The sequence below is a fragment of the Desmodus rotundus genome, chromosome 6 (assembly GCF_022682495.2).
Source record: "Desmodus rotundus isolate HL8 chromosome 6, HLdesRot8A.1, whole genome shotgun sequence".
Lineage (NCBI taxonomy): Eukaryota > Metazoa > Chordata > Mammalia > Chiroptera > Phyllostomidae > Desmodus > Desmodus rotundus.
In genome coordinates, this window is record NC_071392.1 from 149493848 (window position 1) to 149518388 (window position 24541).

Sequence of the window (24541 nt, forward strand, 5' to 3'; positions counted from 1 at the left end):
GATACCATCTCATACCTGTTAGAATGGCTGTTATCTACAAGACAGCTAATAACAAGTGTTGGAGAGGTTGTGGAAGAAAAGGAACCCTCATTACTGCTGGTGGGAATGCAGAAGTAAATTGGTGCTGCCAGTATGGGAAATAGTATGGAGGTTCCTCAGAAAATTAATAGAGCTACCATATGACCCAGCAACCCTGTATTTTGCTGTGTAATTCACACTGCTTTGCCCAAATTTTTGAGGGAAAAATAAGGATGCACATTACACATGGGTATAATTATTACATACTGTGGGTGTAACAGTGGGCATAATAATTCCATGTATAATGCAAACAAAACTGTGGGTATATATTATGCATGGCAAACTATGGTATCTACCCCTAAAGTTTGAAAACATATTTGCAATGATATAGGCACCCGTATGTTCATTGCAGCACTATTCACGGTGGTCAACACAGAGAGACAAACCAAGTGTCCTCAGCTAGATGACTGGGTAGAGAAGATGTGGTGTATATATACATCAGAATACTACTCAGCCATACGAAGACAGGAAGTACTGCCATTTGTGACACCGTGCATGAATCTTGAGAATATCATGCTAAAGTGGAATAAGTCAGACAGGAAAAGTTAAGAACCACATGATTTAACTCCTATGTGGGGGATAAACTGAAAGCAACAAATGAACAAACAAGGAAAACAAATAAAAATTCATAGACACAGAAAATAGCATGGTGATTACCAGAGGGAAGGTGGATGGGTGGGGTAGTAAAGGGTAAAAGAGGTCAAATACATAGTAAAAGAAAAAAATTTGACTTTGGGTGGTGGGCATATGATGTAATAGACTATGTATCATAGAGGTGTATACTTCTTGAAAATTGTATAATCTTATCAACCAATGTTACCCCAATAGATTTCATTAAACATAAAAAATACTTTAGAAAAAATAGTTATATACTTTGGAAAGAATTGATAAATTCTTGTCTGCAAAAATATGTCAAATCAGCTTTGACAAGATAGCTATAAAATATTGGGAGAAAATCACAGAAACCTATACATATTCTGCATTTGTATATCTAGCCAAATATCTTAGGTTTCACTGGTGACATTATTAAAGAATTTGAAGTGTAATACTCAGTTCACACATCCTGGGTGTGGCTCCTGCAGGGAAGCTGACATTCATAGGAAGCCATTGTGCAACAGTAGATTAACGTGATAGTTACATAATGAAAGAAGCAGAAGAATCTAAATATGATGCAGGAGGGATTGTACCCCACCCAGAATTCTTAAAAAACCTGTTTCTTTTTTATTGTAAATATTTCCTAATATTTAGGGTAGGCACAGTCATTTTTTTATTGGAGTTTAACTGACATTCGGAAAAAGGCACTTGTCCTAAGCTTGATGAATTTTCATGAATGTGCATATGTGTGCAATCAGAGAGAGAGCATTACCGGTACCCAGCAGGCCCCCTTATGCTTTCTTTCAGCCTCTTCCCCTCACTCTGCAAGGGTGAGCGAAAATGACATTTGCTGTTTTTGTAATGTATATAAATTGTATGTATTATTTTTGGGTTTGGTTTCCTTCTCATCACGTTATGTTTATGAAATGTTTGCTTTATGTAACCATAGAGTACCCACTGTCATCGCAGCAAACTATCCTTTGTATCTTTGCAGGACAGATATTGGGTGGGCTTAGTGAGAAAAAGGGTTTTTTCCTTACACATACCAATTTTGCATTTTATTACTCAATTCCTTCTACCTTGTCTGATTTTACTCTTTTTAAAGCCCCTATTGTCAAAATGTATTTTCTATAAAACTAGACACATGGCCCTGTAATATGCACAAAAAAGTGTGTGTGAAATCTTTTTTTAACTTAAGGACAGAGTCAACAAGATGGCTAATTCAAAGAGCATTTGAGGAACCAAATAAATGCAGGGATTGAAGGGAAATCTCAGAATGGGGCTGCTAGGTAAGGTGCAGAACTCACAACTGTCCTATGGATGAGCATCTCCAAGTTAACATGCCACTTCAGAGTCTGGTCCATAAACAAGAGGTGGTAGTATGTTGAAATAAAATGGATTTCTCCTAGAAAATTAAATAATAAATAATCATTGGGTGAGTCTGTTGGACCTTTTCCCAGGATAACTCTGATGGGACACACAGATGTCACGTTGCCTTATTTCCTATCCATCTGTCAGGGTCAATTTACACCCCACCTCCACTCTGAAGTCTTTATGATCACTCGGCGGGGAGTCGCCTCTCTGGCCAAGGAGCACTGGTAGTACATGGAATACGCTCAATACGAACCTGGTGAATGAATAATTGTATTCTGCCACTCTGGGGGCATATCACTCCTTAAGCAGAACTGACTAATTAAGAACATAATTAAATTCTAAATTATAGCTGGAGAAACTGTACTGTAGAGAGGAGATAAATCAGAGTAGATCATGGCGCAGTCAGCAGGTTTCTGTTCTCAAAATGGGTGTATATGCTGTGGAAGAGAATTGATGTACAAAGTACTTCTCTTTTTCATTTTTCTGTTTTAGCTTTTGCCCTTTCTTTTGACTCTGCACTATTGAAATATCCCCTTTGTATTTCTCCCTTTATTCTAGTCTTGTTTAGTTAAAACTACAGGTATCATCTATCTCAAGCTCCATCTTAGTCATTTTTCTTCCTGTATCAGAGCTTGGATAGGCTGTCCTAAGTCATGTTAAATCATGGACTTGTTTGGTCACCAGTCACCTCTGTGACTCTGTGACCCTTTATGTCATTTTTCTTACCACTGTCAAGTGCTTGCTACTCATCTCATTGGACTCACTGGACTTCGTCTCTTCTGCAAAGCTTTGTTAAACACAGATCTTTTCTCTGTGGTCACTGATAGTGTCTCAATACATCACATCACTTAGGTGAAATGCATATGATGTACCAGCAATAAGTCAAGTTTTATCAGACTTTGTTTTTCTTTTTCTCTCAACTCCTCCTAAGTCACTAAAAACATTCTTACTGAGATAGCTTTCAATTGATTTATGTATACTTGGACCTCCTTTGCTTACTTTTTATACCTCTCACTGGAGTTGATAATGCAAGATAAGAAGTGGGATGATGCTGTATAAAACTTACCTCTTTCCTTGGGAACTCTCAGTTGAAGTATGAAGACTAATCGACAAAAATCCCAAATTCCCTTTTTATGAAAATCCAAGAAAACAAAGTTTCATGATACCCCAAATCTCTGCCCTTTAACTGCATAGAGCTGATTCAATTAAAAATAAAAAAGAAATAAATAATAAAACTCAAAATGATGTTCATAAGTCACCCCCGCCACATTTAAAGTGCTCACTAGCCACCTTGGGCCACCATATTGAACAGGGAAAATACAGAACGTTCTGCTGACCCAGAGCATGCAGCAGCTGTTCCTTGCAAATATGCAAACCAGTGACCTCGGTTACATTTCCAGGGAAAGTGCTTTTGCTTTTTACAGACTTTTACCTTCCCGTATTCACTGGGGATTGGTACTATCGAGCAGGTTTATAAATGAGTTGGAGGAGACAGAGCCCAGTGAAGTATTCAAGTGTGCAGATGAAACTAAGCTCTTCTGGGAGTGGAAATGCCAGGCTGAAACACTATGCCTGCAGGCTGTGTGAGGGGGCAAACATGCTTCAGATGAGCTTCTCTGTGAGCAAGTATAATGTGACACAGCTAAGTGAAAATGATTTCATCCTTGCAGGGTAATGGATTCTGTTTTCCTGGTTAACAATTGATAGAGCAATGTCAGTTTCATTATGTGGTGTTCTGCGGAATAACGACATTTTGTAGTTGCTCAAAACAGTGAAAATAAATGTGGGTGTATAAATGACAAAGAAACTATCTCCTACTTATGTACAATAATTAACGCTTGCATCTTTGAGATAAAACTTTACAGAGGCAGTATTTTAACTTGTTTTAATACAAGTCATAATTTTCCAAGTAGAAGTGGAGGAAGTGGAAGTCCTTGTTGAAGGATTAACGTGAGCAAACACAAGAAGCACAGAGGAGTGGAGTATGTTGTTTGACAGACAGTAGTTCTTGTAGTGGAAGCAAAAGTGCGTGATGTAATGATTTAATTGTAGAAGTGAGTACCAAGCCTTACTGCAGAAGTCCTGGATAATATGCTTACCTATAAGGTGAAGAAGAATAACTGCTAAAGGAATTATTTGAACAGCAGAATGAATAAAATAATAGGTATAATAGAAAGATAACTCAGAAGTAATGCAGATTCACGGCTGTCAGTGGAGGGCAATTTGCCTCCCAGGGGACAATGGGCGATGTCTGGAGACAGTTCTGGTTGTCATGTTAGGTTGGGAGGTGGCTATTGTCATCTAGTGGGTGGGGAGTAAGGATGCTTCCAAACATCTTTAATGTAAGGACAGCCCCCACCACACATTTGGTAGCAATTATAATTGTACGTCAGAGGTGACTCCCTGGGTTTTATTTAATAATAAAAAATGAATAAAACAAATTATGAGCTTTAACGTTCTACTTTATTTAATACTTCCTTTTCCTTGTCTGCAAGCAGAAAATTTTTCTTCTTGGGGAAGACTCGAGAGGTTCCGTGACAATAGTGGTAGTGAATGGCGATGCTTCAATATGATTTGGAAGAGACAGTGGGGTGTTTAAAATGTTTGTGGAAATGCCACTGAAATTCATTATATATTTTTAAAACCTGAAATATTTCTTACTGATTTTGAATACTTTATGGGATTTTGGCAGAAAATTTTAAACATATTTCTGAAACTTTTAGTTATTTTATATAAAGAATGATTAAAGTTATCCTGAAATAATACATAAAAAAATCCAGATGTTAACTTGGAAAGCAAATGAAGTCACCTTGCTATGCATTGAGCCTAGAAGACAGAAAGTGATCTAGATTTTTCAAGGAGTTAAAAAAAATTAGATTCCGGGGAGACTTTTTTTTAGTGTTTGATTATTTGTTTTAATGACCAAAAGAAATGTTTAGAATATTTGCTTTCAATTTTTCTAGGCTAACATTACCCCGGCTACGCGCTGACAAAGCTACTAGTATGTCCTGATCTGAAGTAGACCAAGAACTTTTTGAAAACCCTTTGTACCGAGGTTCCATACGGACACACTGTAGAGGGCACCTCAATGAATTTCTACCAACTGAGTATCCTTATGTCACTAGTACCCAGATAAAGAAACAGATTATCCCTGGCATCCCAGTACACCCTCTCTGCTTCCCCAAAGGTCATCCATTTTCCTAACTTCTTAGAGCATAGAATACTTTTGTTTACATGTATTTTATATGAAGGGATAATACATATGTGTACTTTGATATGTGACTTCTTCAGCTCAACGTCATGTGTCTGTGACTCATTCATGTTACATGAAGTTGCAGACAGTCATGGTCATTGCTGTACAGGATCCCACTTGTGAACACACCTCAGTTTATTCTACTGCTAATAAAGATTTGAGTCCTATCCAGGGTCCATCTATTATGCATAGATTCTATGAACGTTCTATTGTCTTTTGTTAAACATTTCTTACACATTTATGATGTGTACAGATACCTAGAAATGAAACTCCTGGGTCATGGAGATTGTGTGTATTCATTTTTATTAGAAAAAAGCCAGAGAGATTTCCAAAGAGGTTGTACCAAGTTTACACTCCCACTAGCAGTATTTAGAATTCTGCTCGCTGTACATCTGCATCAACACTTGGTGTTTTCTGTCTTCCTTTTATTTTCTGAGTGACTCCTCAGCTGATTACTTAGTGGTATTTCATTGTGGTTATAATTTGTATTTCCCTGGTGACTTGATATATGTTTATTGACCATTTGTGTAATCTCAAAGAGAAGTTTTCGATGCAGAGAAATGTTTATGAAGTGACAGGTGGGCAGGAAAGGAGAAGAGTGGATGTCACCTCTAATCAGGACGCTGTGCGTGCCTCTGTTCTGGGCACACTTGTAGCTCAACTGTGGGACTCTTTCTGGGGTGGCTCTGCCTCAGCTTCCACTGTTGGCACCTGGAAATGCTGGGGTTTACACTTTCCTAGTAGCCTCCTTTCTGTACTTTGAGACTTGCAAATAGAATGGCTTGTGTCTCACTCTGCCTTCCAAATTCCTACCAGTGCCTCCCATTTGTAGAACCAATCAGGACACCAGGCAAGAGAATCAAGGAGCGTCCTTTTCAGAGTTTCCACATAACACCTTCCCTCCCAGGAGAGAGAAAAGGTTGGAAAGTCAGGAATAAAGCTACATATGAAGTGACTACATGGGCCAAGTGCCTTTCCTTTAGCCGTCTAAGTATCAAGGAGGTTCACAATGTCTCTAGCCATACAATCTGCATATAAATCTGTATCAAAAGTTTCAGGCAACCAATTAATATTTTTTCATACATGTGAGTGCTTTGCAAGATGCTCTAGAGAAATAGAAAGTAAAATGTAATACCCTCACAATTTGTATAACTTCTAAGTGAATAAAGAAAATTATAGATGAAATATCAGTGAATAATGCAGAAAATGAGGAAGCTGGCCTGTGGTGATAGACTATAAGTGTTAAATGGTTTGTCTGAGCTCAGGAAGGAAGAAATGACAGCTAAGGTAGTTAGGTATGCAGTAGGGTTGAGCTTTCTCTCAAAGGGTAAATAATATTTGAAGAGGTGAAGGGGAGAAGAAAAAGCATTCTGAACAACCGGAGCGATGCGGGTAGAATAAAGAACACAGGATTGAGCTGTAGCATGTTCCCCAAATATTAAGATTTCACTTAACCTTGATTTGAGATTGGCTTTGGAAGAATATACCAGAATCAATACACTAAAGCTGTATAACAAGATCGCTGTCACCTTGGAAATCTGGAAACCACAGTGCAGTAGGAACAAGGGAACTCTGATGTTTAGCTCAGAGAGGGGAAACTTAAAAGGAATACCTGGGAAGTGTTATGTAGAAGAAAGTGTCCATTTTTGTTTGTTTGTTTGAAAAGGAAGAGTTACAATCAGTGCACTAAAGTTAGAAGAACTCAGCTCTCAATTCAATGAATTTTTTAAGCAATTGCCCCCAAACAGTGAAACATACTGCGTCATGTAGATGTGATGTCCCCAGCACTGAGTTGTTCTAACAGCACGTAAATGACCAAGTGTACCGGGGAGAGGATGGCTACAGTCAGAGTAAAGATGACCACAGAGCCCCTTTATTCTGAAAAAAGTGGGGGCAGATGGGGGGCGCTGAACAGGAAACCTGAAAGTCAGTTAGTTTACACTTCAGTGACGACATAACTGGTTTCCCTCGCATGCCCACCCGCTGCCAGGTACTACTCAGAGAACAGGTGAGTACAATTGTTCAGTGTTCTCTGAAGTAAGTGAAGAAACTCTAGTTTCAAAAGATGCTCCATGAAAAAATAGTGTTGAGAAATTCTGCCTCCATTTACCCCTTTATAATTATTAAGCACACGTGAGACATGTTTATGGCTCTGTGATGTCCTTCGGCAAATAAATTTGCTTAACCTCGAAATCACCCGGCATTTTCCAAATGTACCTCAAAAAAGTAATTTTCTCTTTCAAGTATTGTAGCACCATCCTAGAACAGGTGCTTCCATAGGTCTGATTTCTTCGGATGCATTTCAGCTGTGCTCTCGAGTGCTGCTCTGGGAGTCGTGGTCTGGTTAGGGCAATAGACAGGAACGGCCAGGCGTGGAAAGCACTGCTCTGCGTGGGGAATGCGTGTCCTGTGGAAACTCGTGGATGGGCAGCTCCCAGTCCTGGTGAGAGAGCAGGAGCAGAGTGGAATACTCCATATTCCTGGAGTACGTAGCTGGGAATTACTGGGAAAGAGGGAGCAGAAGAGATTTTGAGATCCAGAATATGCCCAGTGTGAAGGCCTGCTAGTAAGTAATTATGGTATGTTCATGAAGAGTGCGGCGAGTTTGTAAAGACACGCTTCATAGGGACGTGATAGTTAAAGTATTCTTACCCAGATTTGTTTTGCCTCTCAGATTTTCTTGTGGGGTCACCAGAAGAGTTATCAGAGCACAGAATTACATAATCTTGAGTGTGGAAAAGAAGCGTTGACACCCTGTAGCCAGAAGCCTTTTCTAAGTGGTCTGACGTGAAGCTGTCTGTCCTCTGTTGAGGTGTTGCTTTGTTCCCGGGAATGCTCTGCCTCTTGGTGCATCTTTCCCCCTCGTAGGAAGATGAAATCAGCCTTTCTGGAACTTTCACCAGCCCCAGGTGTGCTTTCTTGAGAGGCACAGGAAGAACACTGGGTGTTATTGCCTTGGGGGTACCAGAGTCATTTTCTGTTGGTCTTGGAATTTAACATGAGAGCTGTTTAATGGAGTCTTTAGGGGCTATGCCCATTCACTTTAATTCCAGACATTTCACCACTTTTAACGTGGAACATAGCTGTATGTCTTAAAGTTTTCTCAAGGCTACAATATAAATGCTGAGTTTTATATAACGCTTTATTTATCAAGAGAGTATTTTGGGGATTTTGTTTCGGCATCTTTTTGTAAAAATGTTAGATCTTAGAAACATTTTCATAATTCAGCAGGGTCTGCAATGTTAATGGAGCTGAGCAGCAGGATCCTCGGACCACATACGGTAATTACTCCTTAGAGTGCTTGTAATTTCAATTCCAGAGTCCAGGGCTGGCTGCAATTTATTTGTTTTTCTTCCCTTATTGAAAGTGATTCACAGCAGCCTTCTGATGTTGGAAATCTGTTGCTTTTGCTGAAGTCTAAGTTGGTAGTTCATATTTAAAATATGGTAGTGGAAAAAAACATGGTAGGGATTGAAAATAGTAACGGTGGAGAAATAAGTCTTTTCTGTGAGCAAAAGATTCTTCTAAAAGCAGTTAAATCTCTCAGGGACAAATTAGAGTTTTCCTCTCTTTCTTTCTTCTCAGGCTTCCAATGTTCGGAATACTAAAGTGTAGGAAAATATCTTCTTCTCTTAATTGAAAATTACTCAGTAACTTAAAATTTCAATTTAAACATGAGGTGCATGAAATATAACTTGATACTGTGTGTGTGTGTACGTGCATGTGTGTATGCCCGCTCATAATCGGCATCTAAAAATTATCACGTGTAAAACTTTTCATTCAACTAGTTAAAATTAATTTGGCTTAGCTTTGAACAGAATTGGAATTTTAGATGTTCTGTAGTTCAGTTGAAGTGAATTCCACGATTATATAAAATGAAAAAAATAAGGACAAGCAAATGATTAGTATTAGAATTAGATGTGGGAAATCTCCAAGGACTGTCACCCTATATAATTGGTGCATTTTTTATTGATAATAGGCCAACAGTGTCACAAAAAATGTGAAAGCATTTTGACTGTTCAGATAGTGACAATGGTCTTATTTGAATAAGTAAGGTCAATTTCAGGAACAAAGGCATCTACACTGGAAAAGGAAACCTAAGTATCATATCACGTAATGCTCATTATTTCTAATTTTCATGCTTTATTTTTTTCCCCCACCAGGAAAATCATCTTTTGGAATCTTACCTTATGAAGAACTTCTTAAGGTAAGGACATTTAATCAATGAAAATTTTATTAAAAACAATCAAAACATGTTTATCACATGATAGTATCTGTGTTTTCAAATAGAATGTGTAATATAGGAAGGGCTGACAGACAGTAAATTGCTTTAGTAATTATTGTAGCTGAGGCTAGTCTCTGAAATTAATAATCTTCTGTTTAAGAAACATGGCTTCCTCATCATGTCCTTTTCCTTTGAATTTTTATATGTTCAACATTAACCTTGCGTGTATTTTGCTCCCTGCATATGTTGATGGGTGTTATAGGTTTACATTCATAGATTAATGTATAAAGGATTGGAGCTATAGTATTTCTTTTAAGAACTAAGGACATCCTAATTTGCTGGGGCATGACACCCCAAATTGTTGGGAATATTTTATAGCATTTATTAATAATCTACATTTCTCTTACCACATTTATTTGCTAGCCTGGCAGCTTGTCTCTGCTATTCTAACTGCGAACTGTAATAAAACAAACAGCGCTTGCCAAATAACCCTGGGGAAGGAAACTGTTCTAAAAAGTCCAAATGCATACTGAGATGCATGTATGCATGCATTTATACACACACATATGTGTGCATGCATTTATACACACACGTATGCATTTATACACACATATGTGCACACACATACACACATATGTATGCATGCATTTATACACACATGTATGCATGCGTTTGTACACATATGTGTGCATGCATGTAAATATGACTACAAACTGTACAATGCTACTCTATTGTAGAAAAGTTGTGCTATTGAAGGCTAAGCGTAGGAGACTAAAAGAAAGCCTGTGTTTGTTGAGTACTTGCCGTATACGAATTACTAAAATTGTGTGCATCTTATTAATATCCTACCAAGACACATTGGGAATAGACCCTAGGGCACAGGTGGCAAACACAAGGCCTGCGGGCTGCATCTGGCCCTCCACCTTGTTTTATCTGGGCCGGCACCTTGCTTTTACCCAGTGACAATGCCGAGCTCTTGCTTAACTGGTAAGGAGTAGTTACATGTATACAGTCCTAAAAGTACATTTGGCCCTTTGAAGGTAGCCGCGAGGCTGACGTGGCCCCCAGTGAAAATGAGTTTGACACCCCTGCCCTGGTGTATACATAGTAACTGTGATAGAGGATGGCTCAATAGTCCCCTACCAAAAATTTAAATTCAGACAAAATCCAGAAATTGAATGTTTATGTCTATTGCTACCATTTTTGCCCATTAGAATTAAGAGAGACAAGAATACAAAAATAGTGACGTACACGTGTTTGAAAAATATTGATTGGTCACTGACTTTGTAAAGGTTCTGATCTAGGTGCTGGAAAATCTATGGGAACAGAGTCCTTACTAATAGAGCTCATATTCTAGTAGGGGGAAATAATCAGTGGGCATGCAAATAAATGAATGGGAGATGTTCCAATACCTTTCTGTGGAGAAAATGAAATAGGGTGGTGGTGTAGAAGGGTTAGAGAGAGTGACGATAGCTGTGTTGCTTAGGGGGACAGAGAAACTCCCCCGAGCAGGTCAGCAGAGAGATAAACGCTGAGCTGGAGCCAGCAATGCAAAAACTCAGAAGTAGAGCCTTCTAGGTGCAGTGAGTGGAAAATGCAAAGACCTTAAGATGGGAAAGCAGCAGGGGACTTTGAAAGATAGGTAGACTTAGATCTTAGAAATAATTGTCTGGAGTGCTGACTTCTCTGGATTCAGAGTCCTGATGGGCAGCACTGGTCAAATGGCGTTCCGCCACCTTGATATCACTACTAAATGGGCAATGAGAACAATTTCATGGCAAAGAAGACATGGCATGTACTAGGGAATGATGCAGAAAGCAGCAACTGGAAGAATAGAAAACTTGAAATGCCAAAGAGACTTGTAAACTAAGAAGCAAGGAAAGGCTGGCACAGTTGAGGGGGGAACTGGGAGCATTTCAGTTTGAACAGTTCAGGGAAAGGCAAGGGCCCAGGGTACTGAAAGAGTCCACACAAAGCGAAGAATTGTGCACGAGACTAGAGGTCTGCCATGGAGTCAGGCTTGTGGAGGCTTTAGGAAATTGTTGGTCTTTAAAACTATATTTGTCACTAAATCATAATGGCTGGAAATGTGGATTATGAAGCTAGGACTCCTAAGATTGAAAATTAATACAACCACTCAGCAGCCTAGCCTTGAGCAAATCACTATTATTATTTGAGTCTTCCTTCCTGATAAAATGGTGCTAATATTTGAATGTACCTCACATGGGTTTGGGAGTATTAAATGAGTTAAATATGGGGAAATGCTAGAGAATTTTAAACTCTTGCTTGAATTTTGATGAGATCACTGTGGTTATTGTGTTGTGAATACACTGAAGAGTGAGAGCAAAGGTTAAAATAGGGGAACAAGTTAGGAGGTAATTGAAATAATCTAGTTTGGAGCAGGAGGGTGGCAGTGGGAAAAGCAAAAAGTGGTCCAAATCTAGATATAATTTGAAGGTAGACCAAACAAGATTAGCTTGTGAGTCAGATGAGAGACATGAGATAATATAAGGATAGAAGAATGGCCCCAACTGTTCTGGTGTGCATATGCAAAAGGATGGAGAAGTCTTCACTGAAATTTGGAAGATGCAAGGTGAAGCATGTTTAATAGGAAAATAAAAATTCTGCTTCGAACATGTTTATTTGGATATGCCAATGAAATGTCAAAGTGGAGATATTAAGTATGCATCTGGATGTTTACCTTAGGATTTAAAGTCATGCGGCAGGACAAAGTTCCCAAGGGAGTGGATCAGAAAGGGAAATAAAGAGATCCAAGAATCCAAGAACTGGGATACCCTGGTGTTGGTCACTGAGGTACTCAGGAAATAACCTGAACTTTAGGTTAAAAAAAAGTGCTCCAAGGTGTAGGCAATGGTCACTAGGTCACCTGCTGCTCTTGAGTTAAGTAATGTGAGGCTGAAGAGCTGATCATTGGTGGGAATGAAAGTGAAATGAAAGTAGGAGAAAATTAGAAAACAGTGAGCATAGAACATCGTCTTGAAGTCTCTTTCTGTAGAGAAGAGCAAACAAAAGGGGTAGTTGGAGGGAGGTGGGAGTGGGAGCCGTCTGGTGCTGAGAGTAAAGGTGCCAATGATGGAGAGTGACATCCCTGAGCAGGCGAGAAGCCACGGGATGGGGTTCCCATGTGGGAGGCCTTTGACGGGAGTGCTGACATTTCATCTATATCATTAGGATGAAAGACGAAATAAGTTGGTGGGAGAGTGGAAGTTTGGAAGTTTTGGGGAGCTCCTTATGGGTTGCTTTGATTTTCTCAGTAACGTAAGAGACGAGATTATTGACTGAAAATGTAATTGATGGAGGAGATGTTGGAAATGTAAAGAGAGAAAAGGCATGGAACAGTTTTTTATGAGGTTAGGAAACTTAATACAAGCACCAGGCAAACTTAAGGAATCACTTAGGGTTTATGTTTAAACATTTAAAATTAGACCAGTGTCCCCAAATCTATCTATCCATCTGTCTGTCTGTCTGTCTGTCTGTCTATCCATCTATCTGTCTACAATATCTATCTAGGTTTTCTCTAACCATGGTCAGCTGGGTGGGTACTAAGTGAAAAGCTGACAAGAGAGCTCAACTTCATTAAGGTTGTGGTTTTTTCAAGTTAATTGTGGAATTTAAATTAGATACATATAAAATGATGGTGCGAGAATGGAAAGTAGAAAGATTTTTAACGGTAGACACAGTGGTTGGTGTTCAGGTAATGGAGGGAGAGAGCTTGAAAGAGAGTTCTAAGCAGTCAGCAAGTAAGTGTTTGAACCTGTGGATATGGAAATGTTACTGTGCTGTGGATGTCCATTGGAACTTGACTGAGATCGGGCGGGGGGGCAGGATCATGGAGGATTTCACAGAACTGTCAAGTTAGAATGTTGGGGGAATCTTTCCTATAAATTGCTATCATTAAGGTTTAAGACTAGAGGCATCTTTGAGAGTGCCTGATGCAGACAAATGAGGGGAGGAGCTGGCTGTAAGAAGGGGTGGTATACAGTCATATCCGGTGACATGGTTCAAAGCTGGAGCATTTCAGAGAGAAGGAAGAGGGAATAATCCAGAATTAGAGATGAGGCATAAAAGAGGACACTTAGCCCACTACAAGACCCAGAGGAATGAGGAAGGAGAGAGAAAATACAGACAAAGCACTATCCTCAGAGAAAACTCAGGGTTACTCTGAGCAGGATAGGAAAGGGATGACTGGAGTTGAGGGTTAGGATTTTGGGGATTCATGATGCACCATGATTCCTGCAGAGCACAGTGGGCAAGTTTAGGAACTGTGAAAAGTTGGGAGAGCGGGCACCAAACAGGAGATGCACAAAGCCTACAGAAGTGAGAATGAGAGGGGAAGTCGGGGGCTTCTTACGGTAATCGGAAATAAACAGGAACAAAGGGTGCAGGGGTCATGGTCTCCTAGGAAGTAGAAGTGGTGAGCACTTGTGGGTATCTGGGAGACCCTCTGCACTACTTCTGAAGGCAAGCGGGTGGGGGCAGGGTAAGTTCAGTATCGAACCCACACATCTCTCTCTTGACCACTGTTGCTGAAGCTTTTGATACCCGATGAAGGGTGGTCTTAATCTGAGTTTGAAAACGTAAAAGTTTGCACTAAATTTCTCATTGAGATAATGTTAATTTTTAAAATGGACTAACAAAAATGTTGCTTATATTCTGGCTCAGGCTGATTCCATCACTTAGAGATTATTTTGGAAGAGACGCTGGTCACTGTCCTAGAGTTTCCCACAAAAATTCCACATTGACTGGGAATCTTGTTAAGTCAATCTTAAATTATTTTTACATCTTGACTTTGAATAATAGGTGGTTACGTTTAGAAGCCACCCCTTTTATATTTAATTTCTCTGCGGACAGTTTTTCACTCTGAGATTTCTCTCAGCAGGCAGTTTTTCACAACTTTCCTCCTTATCCTTTGTCTTTCTTGGTTGTCTGATAATAAAATCATAATCCTATATTTTACAGAATCACGGGCTGATAACAGCATGAACACACTCAGAGTATTCTTGCTCTCATTAAGCTTTTGATTTCTTTATTGACTTTAATTAAATTTGAGAGGCTATTTCAACTAACAAGAAATATGTTTGTATGTAGGACTACTAGCATTGTATATATTAGCCAGACTATGGATGATATTTTGGGTGAAAAGGTATGTTTTTATCTTACTTTAGAATCACAAGTGTGAAGTTTTCCATCTCTACATTTCTTGCTTCTATAGAGAACGAACCTTATACCACACGAACTACCGTAAAAATTGCATTGCTTCCTTGACAGGACCTAAGAGCCATTGACTCTCAGGTTAAGCTTTCTAAACATTCTAGCTGATTTGCTTAATGTAAATTACATTAAGGAGCATCTATGCATTTAAAATGCAACAAAAATATTTATTCATTCAATGAACAAATATTTATTGAGCACCCCCGATGTGATACGCACTCTCCCAAGCAATGAGCAGCGTTGGTGCTTGAGGAAAGAAGAGTTCCTGTGTTCACAGAGCCTATCCTGTAGTAGCAGAGATAAACAGTAAACAGACCCACTGATTTACATAAGTGACACCGGTTTAAGCAGTTACACGAACCATGAAGAATTTCTAAGCTAGATTCCGTGATGGAGGGAGTGGTGGAACGGAGGGTGGAGACAAGAGAAGGTGGTCAGAGATTTCTCAGCTGAGCTGATAATTCAGCCAAAAGAATTATTAATTTATTACATTGAGTCTTTCTCTAGTTTTGGTAAACTTGGATTAAATCTGCATATTGAATTAAATTAGCATATAGGCATTTGGAATTTAAGCTAATGGGAAGAATAATAGATCATTTATTTTTTTCATGAAAGGGCCCAGCTCATATGTGTTTATGTATTATTTGGGGTCCTTGAAATAGTTGGACCCTCGCCCTAAAGGAGAAAACTGAAGCAGATAAAAGTGCACAAAACCTGAGATTGCTCCATGGAAGGTGACATTCGGTAGCCACACTAAGATAGGCTTAGTGTAAAATAAACAATATATTTAGATACATTGAAATATGTTTATTAATTACAGGTTAAAATTATAATATTTTTGGTATATTAAGTTAAATTATACATACAGCAGGTCCTCGAATAAAATTTCACTCAAAATCATTTTGTTATGTTGACGAGTGGAAAAAAAGAAAAGATTTCTGATTGAGACCACTGTGTGGAGTTTGCACATTTTCCCCCTGTCTGTGTGGGCTTTTTCCTGGGGACTTGAGGTTCCTCCCACATCCCAGAGAAGGGAATGATAGGTTGATTGGCATGTCTGAGTTGTCCCAGTCTGAGCGAGTGTGGGTGCTAGTGCGTCCTGGGATGGAAGGGCGTCTAGGCCAGGCTCGTTCTCACCACGTGCCTCCAGACGCCAGTGACCCTGCACTGGAATAAATGGGTTGGAAAATCGTTATCTTACTTGTTTTTACTAATCTTCCTTAAATGTGTAAATAGCTCACATTTATTTCGATGTTTTTAAATCAGATTCAAATTCCTTTGTACACAGACCTTGGTCCAAGTAATTCACGCAACCATACAAACTGTCAGAAAAATATTCTCTAGGTTGAAACATTTCTGATGAGAAAGAGGCTACCTTCTGTTGCTTTCCTTTGTTTGCTTGTTTGCTTATTTTAAAGAGCCAGTTCCCATGCTGGTGAGGCATATTTGAAAGGCAGAAGTACTTCAAAGTAAAACATTAAGTGTGTGACAGAGATAGCAGTTCAGAATTATAAGTCCAGTCCAAGTAGAAAAGACAAATCCCGTTTTAATTAAAGTCCTTAAGCACATAAAGTTTCTGAAGAGTTCGTGGTTTATTATTAGAGCACTATAATGCCTTCTCTGGTAAATATGGTTTGGAATCTTCAAACGATAGGGTTTTTCTGGGCTACCTGGAGTCCTCTTAATGTAACAGGTTATTTAAAGATAGACTTTTGTGATAGAAATCTCTTGAAGGATTATCTATTTTTCACTCCATGCTTACATGAATCTCTTGTTCAAGCTGATAAAACTTATAATTTTTGCCTAGTGATTATTATGGCATAACAATCACTCCAATACACAACAACTTAGAGTGAGTTTTGTTGTGCGTACTGATTCTGTGGTTTAGAACATGGGAAGGTGATAACACAAATAGCTTCTCTCTGTTTTACAGTGTCTGTGGCCTCAGCCGAGGAGACTTAGTACTTGAGAGTGAGTGTCTGGGAACTATCTTCATTCACAAATGTGGTGGTTCAGCTTAGCTGTCAGCTGCAGCCTTAACTTGGACTCTTGAATGGTGGATCTACATGTGTCTTCATGCATCTGTCTTGGGCTTCCCCACAGCATGGCTTCCTCCAAATGGTTAGGTCCTTGCACAGCAATTCAGAGTTCCACAAGCCAGAGCTCCAGTGAGTTAACACAAAAGCTGCATAGGTCTGAATGATCTAGCTTCAGGAATCATGCAGTGTCATTTCTACCCCATTCTATTAGTTGTAACCAAATTAAAACAACAACAACAGCAACAATACCCAGATACAAGGGAAGGAGGGGACACAGACTCTGACCAGATGCAAGGAGTATCAGAGGATTTGCAGTCATGTTTCGAAACCATCACATACTGGGGGACAGACCTCTTATGGAATGAATCCTAAAGAAAATTGTAGAATTGTAAAGGCAGAGAGTAATAGAAGAACTGGTTTCAGGTTGTCTAATAGAGAGAATTATGTAATTTTATGAATGGGGATTAGGGGCAGAAGGAGAATAGTGCTTTGATCCATTAGGAAATTAGTAAGTACCCAATTTCTTGAAGAGAGAATTAAGAATTTAAGCTGTTGGCATCAAGTCTGTTTTGCTTTCACTGTACCAACTTTTATTTTCCTCAAACTTTATCTTTTTGATGAACTCTGAACATAAATACCTTAGTATTACTTTTTCGAGTAAATAACCTAAATATATATTTTTTATACAAAATTAACCCCTTTGGTATGAGACTATGCGCTTTGGGGAATCAATACATTTTTAATTCTTGAAGCTTTTGATATTGATTTAGGATTAATTGCCTGCTTTTTAAAATAATTATTCTTCTAAATGATGATTAAGATTTTGTATTCTCATCTGCTGCTTTCATGTGCACACAAGGCACAGCTCCAGGTTCATTCTTTAGAATGTTCCATGAGTCTAGGAATGGGCTCTGCTTTTGTGGAATCTATATTCTTAGTGGAAAGAGACACACAATAAATAAATACAGAAATAACAAAAAAATCAGGAAGTCATAAGTTTTACAGTGAAAGAAAAATAGGGTGAAAGTAACATAAGGTGATGTGATAGAACTTGTGTGATTTTACATTAGGTTAGAGTATCAAGGCAAGCTCTCAGTGAGACTGTAATATTGAAACCAAAACCTAAATGAGAAGACGGCTATAGTTTTGTGAAATGCCTGAGAGTTAATGGTGAGGATGATAATTGAATCTATTTACTGGGCTAAGGAATTGCCCAGATAGGTGGTGAAACGTCAATGCCACGTGTATTTACGCAGGCGTTTCTGGAAGAGGTTACATATGATGCAGTAGACAAAGAAGTCCCCTCTTACCGGTGTGTGTGGGCCTCATCCAGTTTGCGGATGGCTTGAGAAGAACAAAATGGCAAAGGAGGGGTGAACTCTCTCTCTTTTTGAGCTTGTATGTCCACTTTTTCCTGCTGTGAGACATCGGATGTCTTGGTTTTAGGGTTTTCAGACTCTGGACTTCCAGCCTCCCAGCACCATAGGAGCCAATTCCCATAGTAAGTCTCCTGTTACACATGCACATGCATCCTATTGGTTCTCTGTCTCTGGAGAAACCCGACTAATCCAGTGACCATTGCAAGCAGAGCAGTCCTACTGATCACCTTTTCTGGATATTGAGTCTCCAACCTACGGGACAAGTCCATGTTGCCAAAACATGAAATGGTTTTACCTTGCCATACCTTAGTGCTTGCTCCCTTTGCCTATTATGTACTTCTGGAGAAAATGTGGGGTTTTTTTTTGGGTGGGGGTGGTGCGTGTTTGCATTTACATCAGTGTTTGGCACAGAATAAGCTCCAAAAAAGTTTCTTTAATGTAGCTTTGAATCCCAAAACCTTTTCATAAAAAAAATGAAGAGACTGCTCTTTGATAGTATATATTTTCAGAAACTTCAGTTCATTCAATTTTATTTCACTGCGTCTTTTGTGTCTCTACCAAGCCGTGGTTGGCAGTGTTATGAAAAATCACCTAACAACTCCCATGGAACAGTTTTAAAACTTGAAAGAGGGTTTAATAAATTGACTGTATTTTTTAGTCAGTGATATAAAATAACCCCCGAATGAGAGGATTGATATTCTTTGTATGGAATTTGCAGCTTTTCTAACACATTCGACCAACTAATCACCTCCTGTTAGGTGAAAATGTGTTTTCAGTGTCCTGCTATCCGAAAAACTACTCTATTCATTTTTTGGTAATTATAGGTTAGCTTGTCTATTAAGAACTGTGAAATAAAAATAACCGTGGTGACAAAGACATCTGTGCACATTCTTATGCAAGAGAAATCCAGGGGGAAACGTGTTGTCTCTACCTTGTTTTCGTGAAACTTATGCATCCTAATGTTTTTCCTATCTCTTCATCTGCTCCTTTTTTTTTGCCTAACTTGAGTTCTCTTTCTATTTAACTATGTTTTTTTAATCTAAAGTTCAAGCTTTTTTTTTTTTGATTATTTTCTCTCTTGATGCTTGCTACTTAAAATTACATTATTATTTTGGTTTCCAGATTATAATAGAAAAGGTGTGATTATAGTAACAATGGATAACTTGTCTACACTTCAGAGTTACTAAAGAAATTTTCACAAATACAGTGTTTGATATAGTTTTATATTCCTGTAATCTAATGCCTGCAAGAGAATGTTTTTAAAATGGCTGTGTAGATGTTAATTTTCTGTCTCATCCATCTCACTGATGCACTGAGGTTAGTTTCCTGGCCTGCTCTCTGATGACACAGTGCTGACACCTGCATCCTTGTGATCGTTTTTTATTTGTGCTCATTCTATACCCCTTACAAAATGCTGTTTATCAGTCTTAAAATTTCAAATCTACCTCTATGAATGCTCCCCTCAGCCCTCATCAACATTCCCATCCTTCCCACTATAGAGTTAGAGGAACTGACCAAATAGTTATTATTATATCCCATTGTATGCTGTTAGAGATTTTCAAATATTTATAACTAATATTAGAAACCCCTCAAAAGAAGTAATCATCATAACTTAAAGTTCTTATTACCTAATAGGCTGTGCTGTACATCACAGGTATACAATAGAGCTTTTTGGCAAATTGATTTTCAGAAAAAATTTCATTTATTAATTTGCTAAACTGAAATACAAAAGGATGAGATATAAAAAATATTTTCTCATAGAACATAAATGCTCTTATATGAAAATTCAGTACTGTCATGCTTTGGCATTGTAGAGTCCCCGAGTTCCAGTAGCGCCAGTAAAGCCTGCTTGAAGTCAATAGGTTTTACACAAAGGTAAAGTTTGAATAAATTAATCTTGGATTAGGAACTGTATTCAGAGAATGGATTTGGTGCAGAACCTGGAGACTGAAGAGCAGCTCTTGGAGAGGTTGTTAACAACACAATAAAGATGGTAGCATAATTCTTGTTGAGTTGATGACCTTCTTAATTAGGTGTTGACACATGCATTCAGTTACATTTAGTGAATTACTGATCATCAGCCTAGAAATTCTGACTTCAGCTAATAGATGTAAACTTAGCACATTTCCTGTAATAGCACTTGTGTTGCATGCTACGACTTTTCTTAGAAAACTGAGAAGGGACAATAAATGGTGTTCATTCCCTTTATCAGTCAACATTTTTCTTATCAGTCAACAAAATAATCATCAAGTGCATCTTAAGTGCATTACTCCGGGGAACACAGGTCATGTGGTATTTAAATAAAAACAAAATCCTTATACCTTTTAGTGGGGAAACATGCTTAATGTAATTAATAGGAAATAACTTGATATCTAGGGGTTTTGTTTTTTTGACTCAGAGTAGGATCTGAATTTATGCAGTGGGAAAGTATTCTTTCAGTTAAACGGTGTGGCCTATAAGGCCACAGCTCTAAAGCAACTGAAGCAAGTATTAGAAAAAGTATCGTCTTGCAATCAGAGAACCAAGAATTGGGGATGGAGGGGAGAGATAGTGCCTTATATCACATTCACAGGTAATTAGAAAGAAAAAAGATTTTAGATGATAATAACTAATATAGAAATTTATTAGCAAAATATAAAAAACCAATGATAAGAAATGTATTTAAAAAGTCAACTTTGATGAATTGCAGACACAGATATTTATGCTATTAATAATTTAGACTGTATGCATAGAGGTGACACCTGAACACAGACTGGCATAAATGTGATTATAATGCCCAGAGTAACAAAACAGCATAACACACATGAAAATATGTAGAAAAAATGGCCCTGATAGGTCCAAAAAGAATGCTTTGAAAGACCTGCCTTAGGATTCCCAATACTTAAATTGTTGGGACGTTACTTCAGAAACCCACTATTTATCGTGATTGTATATATAGTTATGCTTAAGTAAATAATGTGATAAGTAAAACCTCCTATTATGGGATGTCGTCATTCCTAGTCAAATGTGTTGCTATTGTGATACAAATTTATTCCTAAATAATCTATCCAATAATGAGATAAGGAAGATATTTGGACAGAGCAAACCTCTCCATTACAGGTCAGGTGAGAAGGTCAGGTTAGAAGTCTCCCTAACAGATTTTGCTTTGGTAAGGCTTGTGTGGGTTCCTGTGCGTTATATTTACTTACAACTATGGAATATGTATATGCTAGTGTTAAAGTATTTAAACACAGAGATTATTAGAATAGGGTGGCTCTAAAGCCTTGGTAATCTTTGTAAGCCAGTCAAACCCTAAACCAGAATCAGTGCGCTTGAGTCCAAGAAAAGGAAACCTAAGAGCCACCAAACACAAACAGCAAAGTAGGTTTTCCCAAACCAGGCAACTGTTTAAGCTATAACCAATCAACTTCTTTCCTTCAGTGTCTTCTCTATAAAAACCTTGCTGTTAGCTGCTCTTGATGGAGTGCTTCCAGCCACTCTTGGTTTGGTGCTGCCCGATTCAAACTGATGTGTGCTCAAATAAGCTCTTGAAAACTTTAACGTATGTCAGTTTCCCTGTTAACACTGGAGAACATGGCTGGTTATATGACAAAATTCTTCTTGTAGAAATCAAATCCTATCTGAGGGATAAAATCATGCAACCATTAATATATGCTAAATAATTTAGGCCTACATATGATTAAACGCCAACATGCATAGGTTTAATTTTTATAGAAAATCTGAAGTGAGAGTGATCATTGCTATATGCCAGTTAATACTATTTGGGTTGCCCGGTATAAATTGGTTTAAACAAAAGGCAAAATCTCTTGCAGTTGAGAATGTCCAACAATAGGTATAAACTTATTAGCTGCTTGATTCAGTGCCACGCAATGCTCCTTGATCCAGTTGCTCTGTTTAAATCTTGGTTCCCTTCCATATGCGCTCCATTCTCAGACAGACTTCCTCCTAGTTTGCAAGGTGGATGCCACCAAAGCACTGCCGGGAAAGAAGTGAACCCTGTATGAACAATCTCAGCAAAAGCTGCAGTGTTCCACCGGTTCTGATGATGTCACCGAGGAGGGAAATGGGAGGCTCTTCTTGGCCAGGTGTGAGCCATGTGCCAGTCTTTTACCTTGGAATGAAATCAGTTTTATGGGAACCTCATGTGTTGAGAATAGGTGATTAATATTTTCCAAACTGAGAATCAATAATCAAAAACATGTATTAGCCACTAAATGCCAGAGCTAGAATAGCCTGGGTAGGTTCATAAAGGAGCCTGGACTAGCTTGGCCTTGAAGAATGGATGGACATGACCCTCTTTACAAATAAGAAAATGGAAACTCCCAAGGATTCAGACTTTTGACTGGTGTGGCCACATAGGGAGTTACTGTCAGGGAAGATACGTCTTTAAGAAAATAAAAAGATCATACTGAATGCATGCAAACTAATAAAAGTTATTTTATTAAATCATAATTAATCATATGAAAGAATTACACACTAATTTATTCCAGAATTCATTATTTCTGAGTTCCAGGTAAACAGTGACAGATGCAGCATATTTTTATTTTTAATTATATTTTATATATAGGTTCTGTTTTCTCTAAATGGTTTAGGGAATGTTAAATTTTAAACACCAGATTTTTTGTGGATTTTCTTTGGTTTCCTGAACTTCAGGTATACAGAAAATAATCAGGTGAACAGAAAGGGAAAGTGTAAGCTATACTATAGATATTAGTATGTTCTCAAAGTTTTATATTCTGCAGGGCCTGTTACAAATCTGTGCTTCTCAATCATGTAGTCGATTTCATTGATTTCTGTATAGTTAAGGCAAAGTTGAGACTTTTGTGTGATTTAGCAAGGAAGCATGATCTGTGGTGAAGGAGGAGAGAGTGTGGAGGGGAAGGCATGGGGTGGGAAGAGAGAGAAAGGGAGAGAGGCAGCAAATAGTCTGGATTACGATGTGAAATATTTTCATATGCCGGGTGAGTACAATTGAAGCAACTCCTGGTCTGTAGGACGTGTGAAATGTATTTCTATTAGGATGGAAATACTTTGCCATGTGAGCTTTCTGTATTAGAAGGAAGGCAATTGGTTTTCCATTCAGGCTTCAGCCTTATTTTTGCCATCAAAGGTGCTGCTATTTTGGTATCAGGTCCCGAAATGTGATGACAACATGTGACCTTCATAGACTCGGGATGGAATCCAGTGGGTGGTATCTATACTCCACACCTGTGTTACTCTCAGACACACTTACTTATACGGGATAACTTTATATCAGCTCTGTTAATGATGTTGTATCATCAAGTGATAACATGATCACAGCTTTTGACACTGATTTTCCTACGTATGGCATCAGTTTTCTTATAAACTTATTACCTTCTTCTTTTCTTCCATTAGCTTCATTTTATTTTGACTGTGAAGTTAATTTTCATTTTAGCTGAGTGAGATACTGAAGGGAAAATATAGACTCTGACAACTTCAACAAGAAAGGGAAAAGAAAAGTGTCAGAAGATTTCACAACAAATGTAAAGGAAGGCAAGGCAACGTTGACTGTGATTAAAATTAAAAGCAAAGGCAATAGGGGCTTGGAGACTCAGCGGTGGGGAAATACTGTGGTTTATTTAGCATTCTTAAAGGGAACTGGAATGGCTCCCTACTTTTTCCTCAGAGTCGGTTTTATTCGGCATATTAGGCAATTGGGCAATATACAATTAGAATTGTCAGCTTATTTATAAAATGTATTTTAACTGCTTGCTGGAAAATATTGAATTATAGAAAGTAAAATAAATAAATGAAGATTAATTTATTTCACTACACGATCTACCATAAATTTAGGCATATATTAATTGAACTCTAAAAAATTATAATTTATGAAAGATGACCAAGTCTTATTTTAAAAGGTGATTCCTAGAAAACTTCAGTATGTATGCATCTGTGAATATGTGTGTGTACGTGTGAACAACACTTTAAAAAAAAAGATTTTATTTATCTATTTTTAGAGAGAGGGAAAGGGAAGGAGAAAGAGAGGGAGAGAAACATCAGTGTGCAGTTGCTGTTTCAACTTGCATGCCTCCTATGCGGGACCTGGCCTGCAACCCAGGCATGTGCCCTGACTGGGAATCGAACCAGCGACCCTTTGGTTTGCAGGCCAGCACACAACCCAGTGAGCCATACCCAGCAGGGCAGAACTACTTCTTAACAATATACTCATTTAGTGTTGAGGACAGGATTTTAAAACCAAGAAAATTAGTGTCAGGCACTATTCACTCACTCTTAAGAACTAGTAAGCAAACAAATAGGTCCTTTATCTTGGAATTTACAGGCTTAAATCAAATTTGCCTAAATTTTGATACATTAAAAAATGTTTAATTCTATGCTTCTAGTATTT

At 38.3% G+C, this 24541-nt stretch overlaps 1 protein-coding gene across 1 annotated transcript in view; it reads left to right on the top strand.

Annotated features, from left to right (window-relative positions):
* Nucleotides 1-24541, top strand: part of LOC139441028 (teneurin-2-like) — a 2123458-nt gene that overhangs the window by 288919 nt on the left and 1809998 nt on the right. The window contains exon 3 of the mRNA XM_071221851.1: nucleotides 9463-9506. The gene's annotated coding sequence lies outside the window, so the exon portion shown is untranslated. The remainder of the gene's footprint in view (nucleotides 1-9462; nucleotides 9507-24541) is intronic.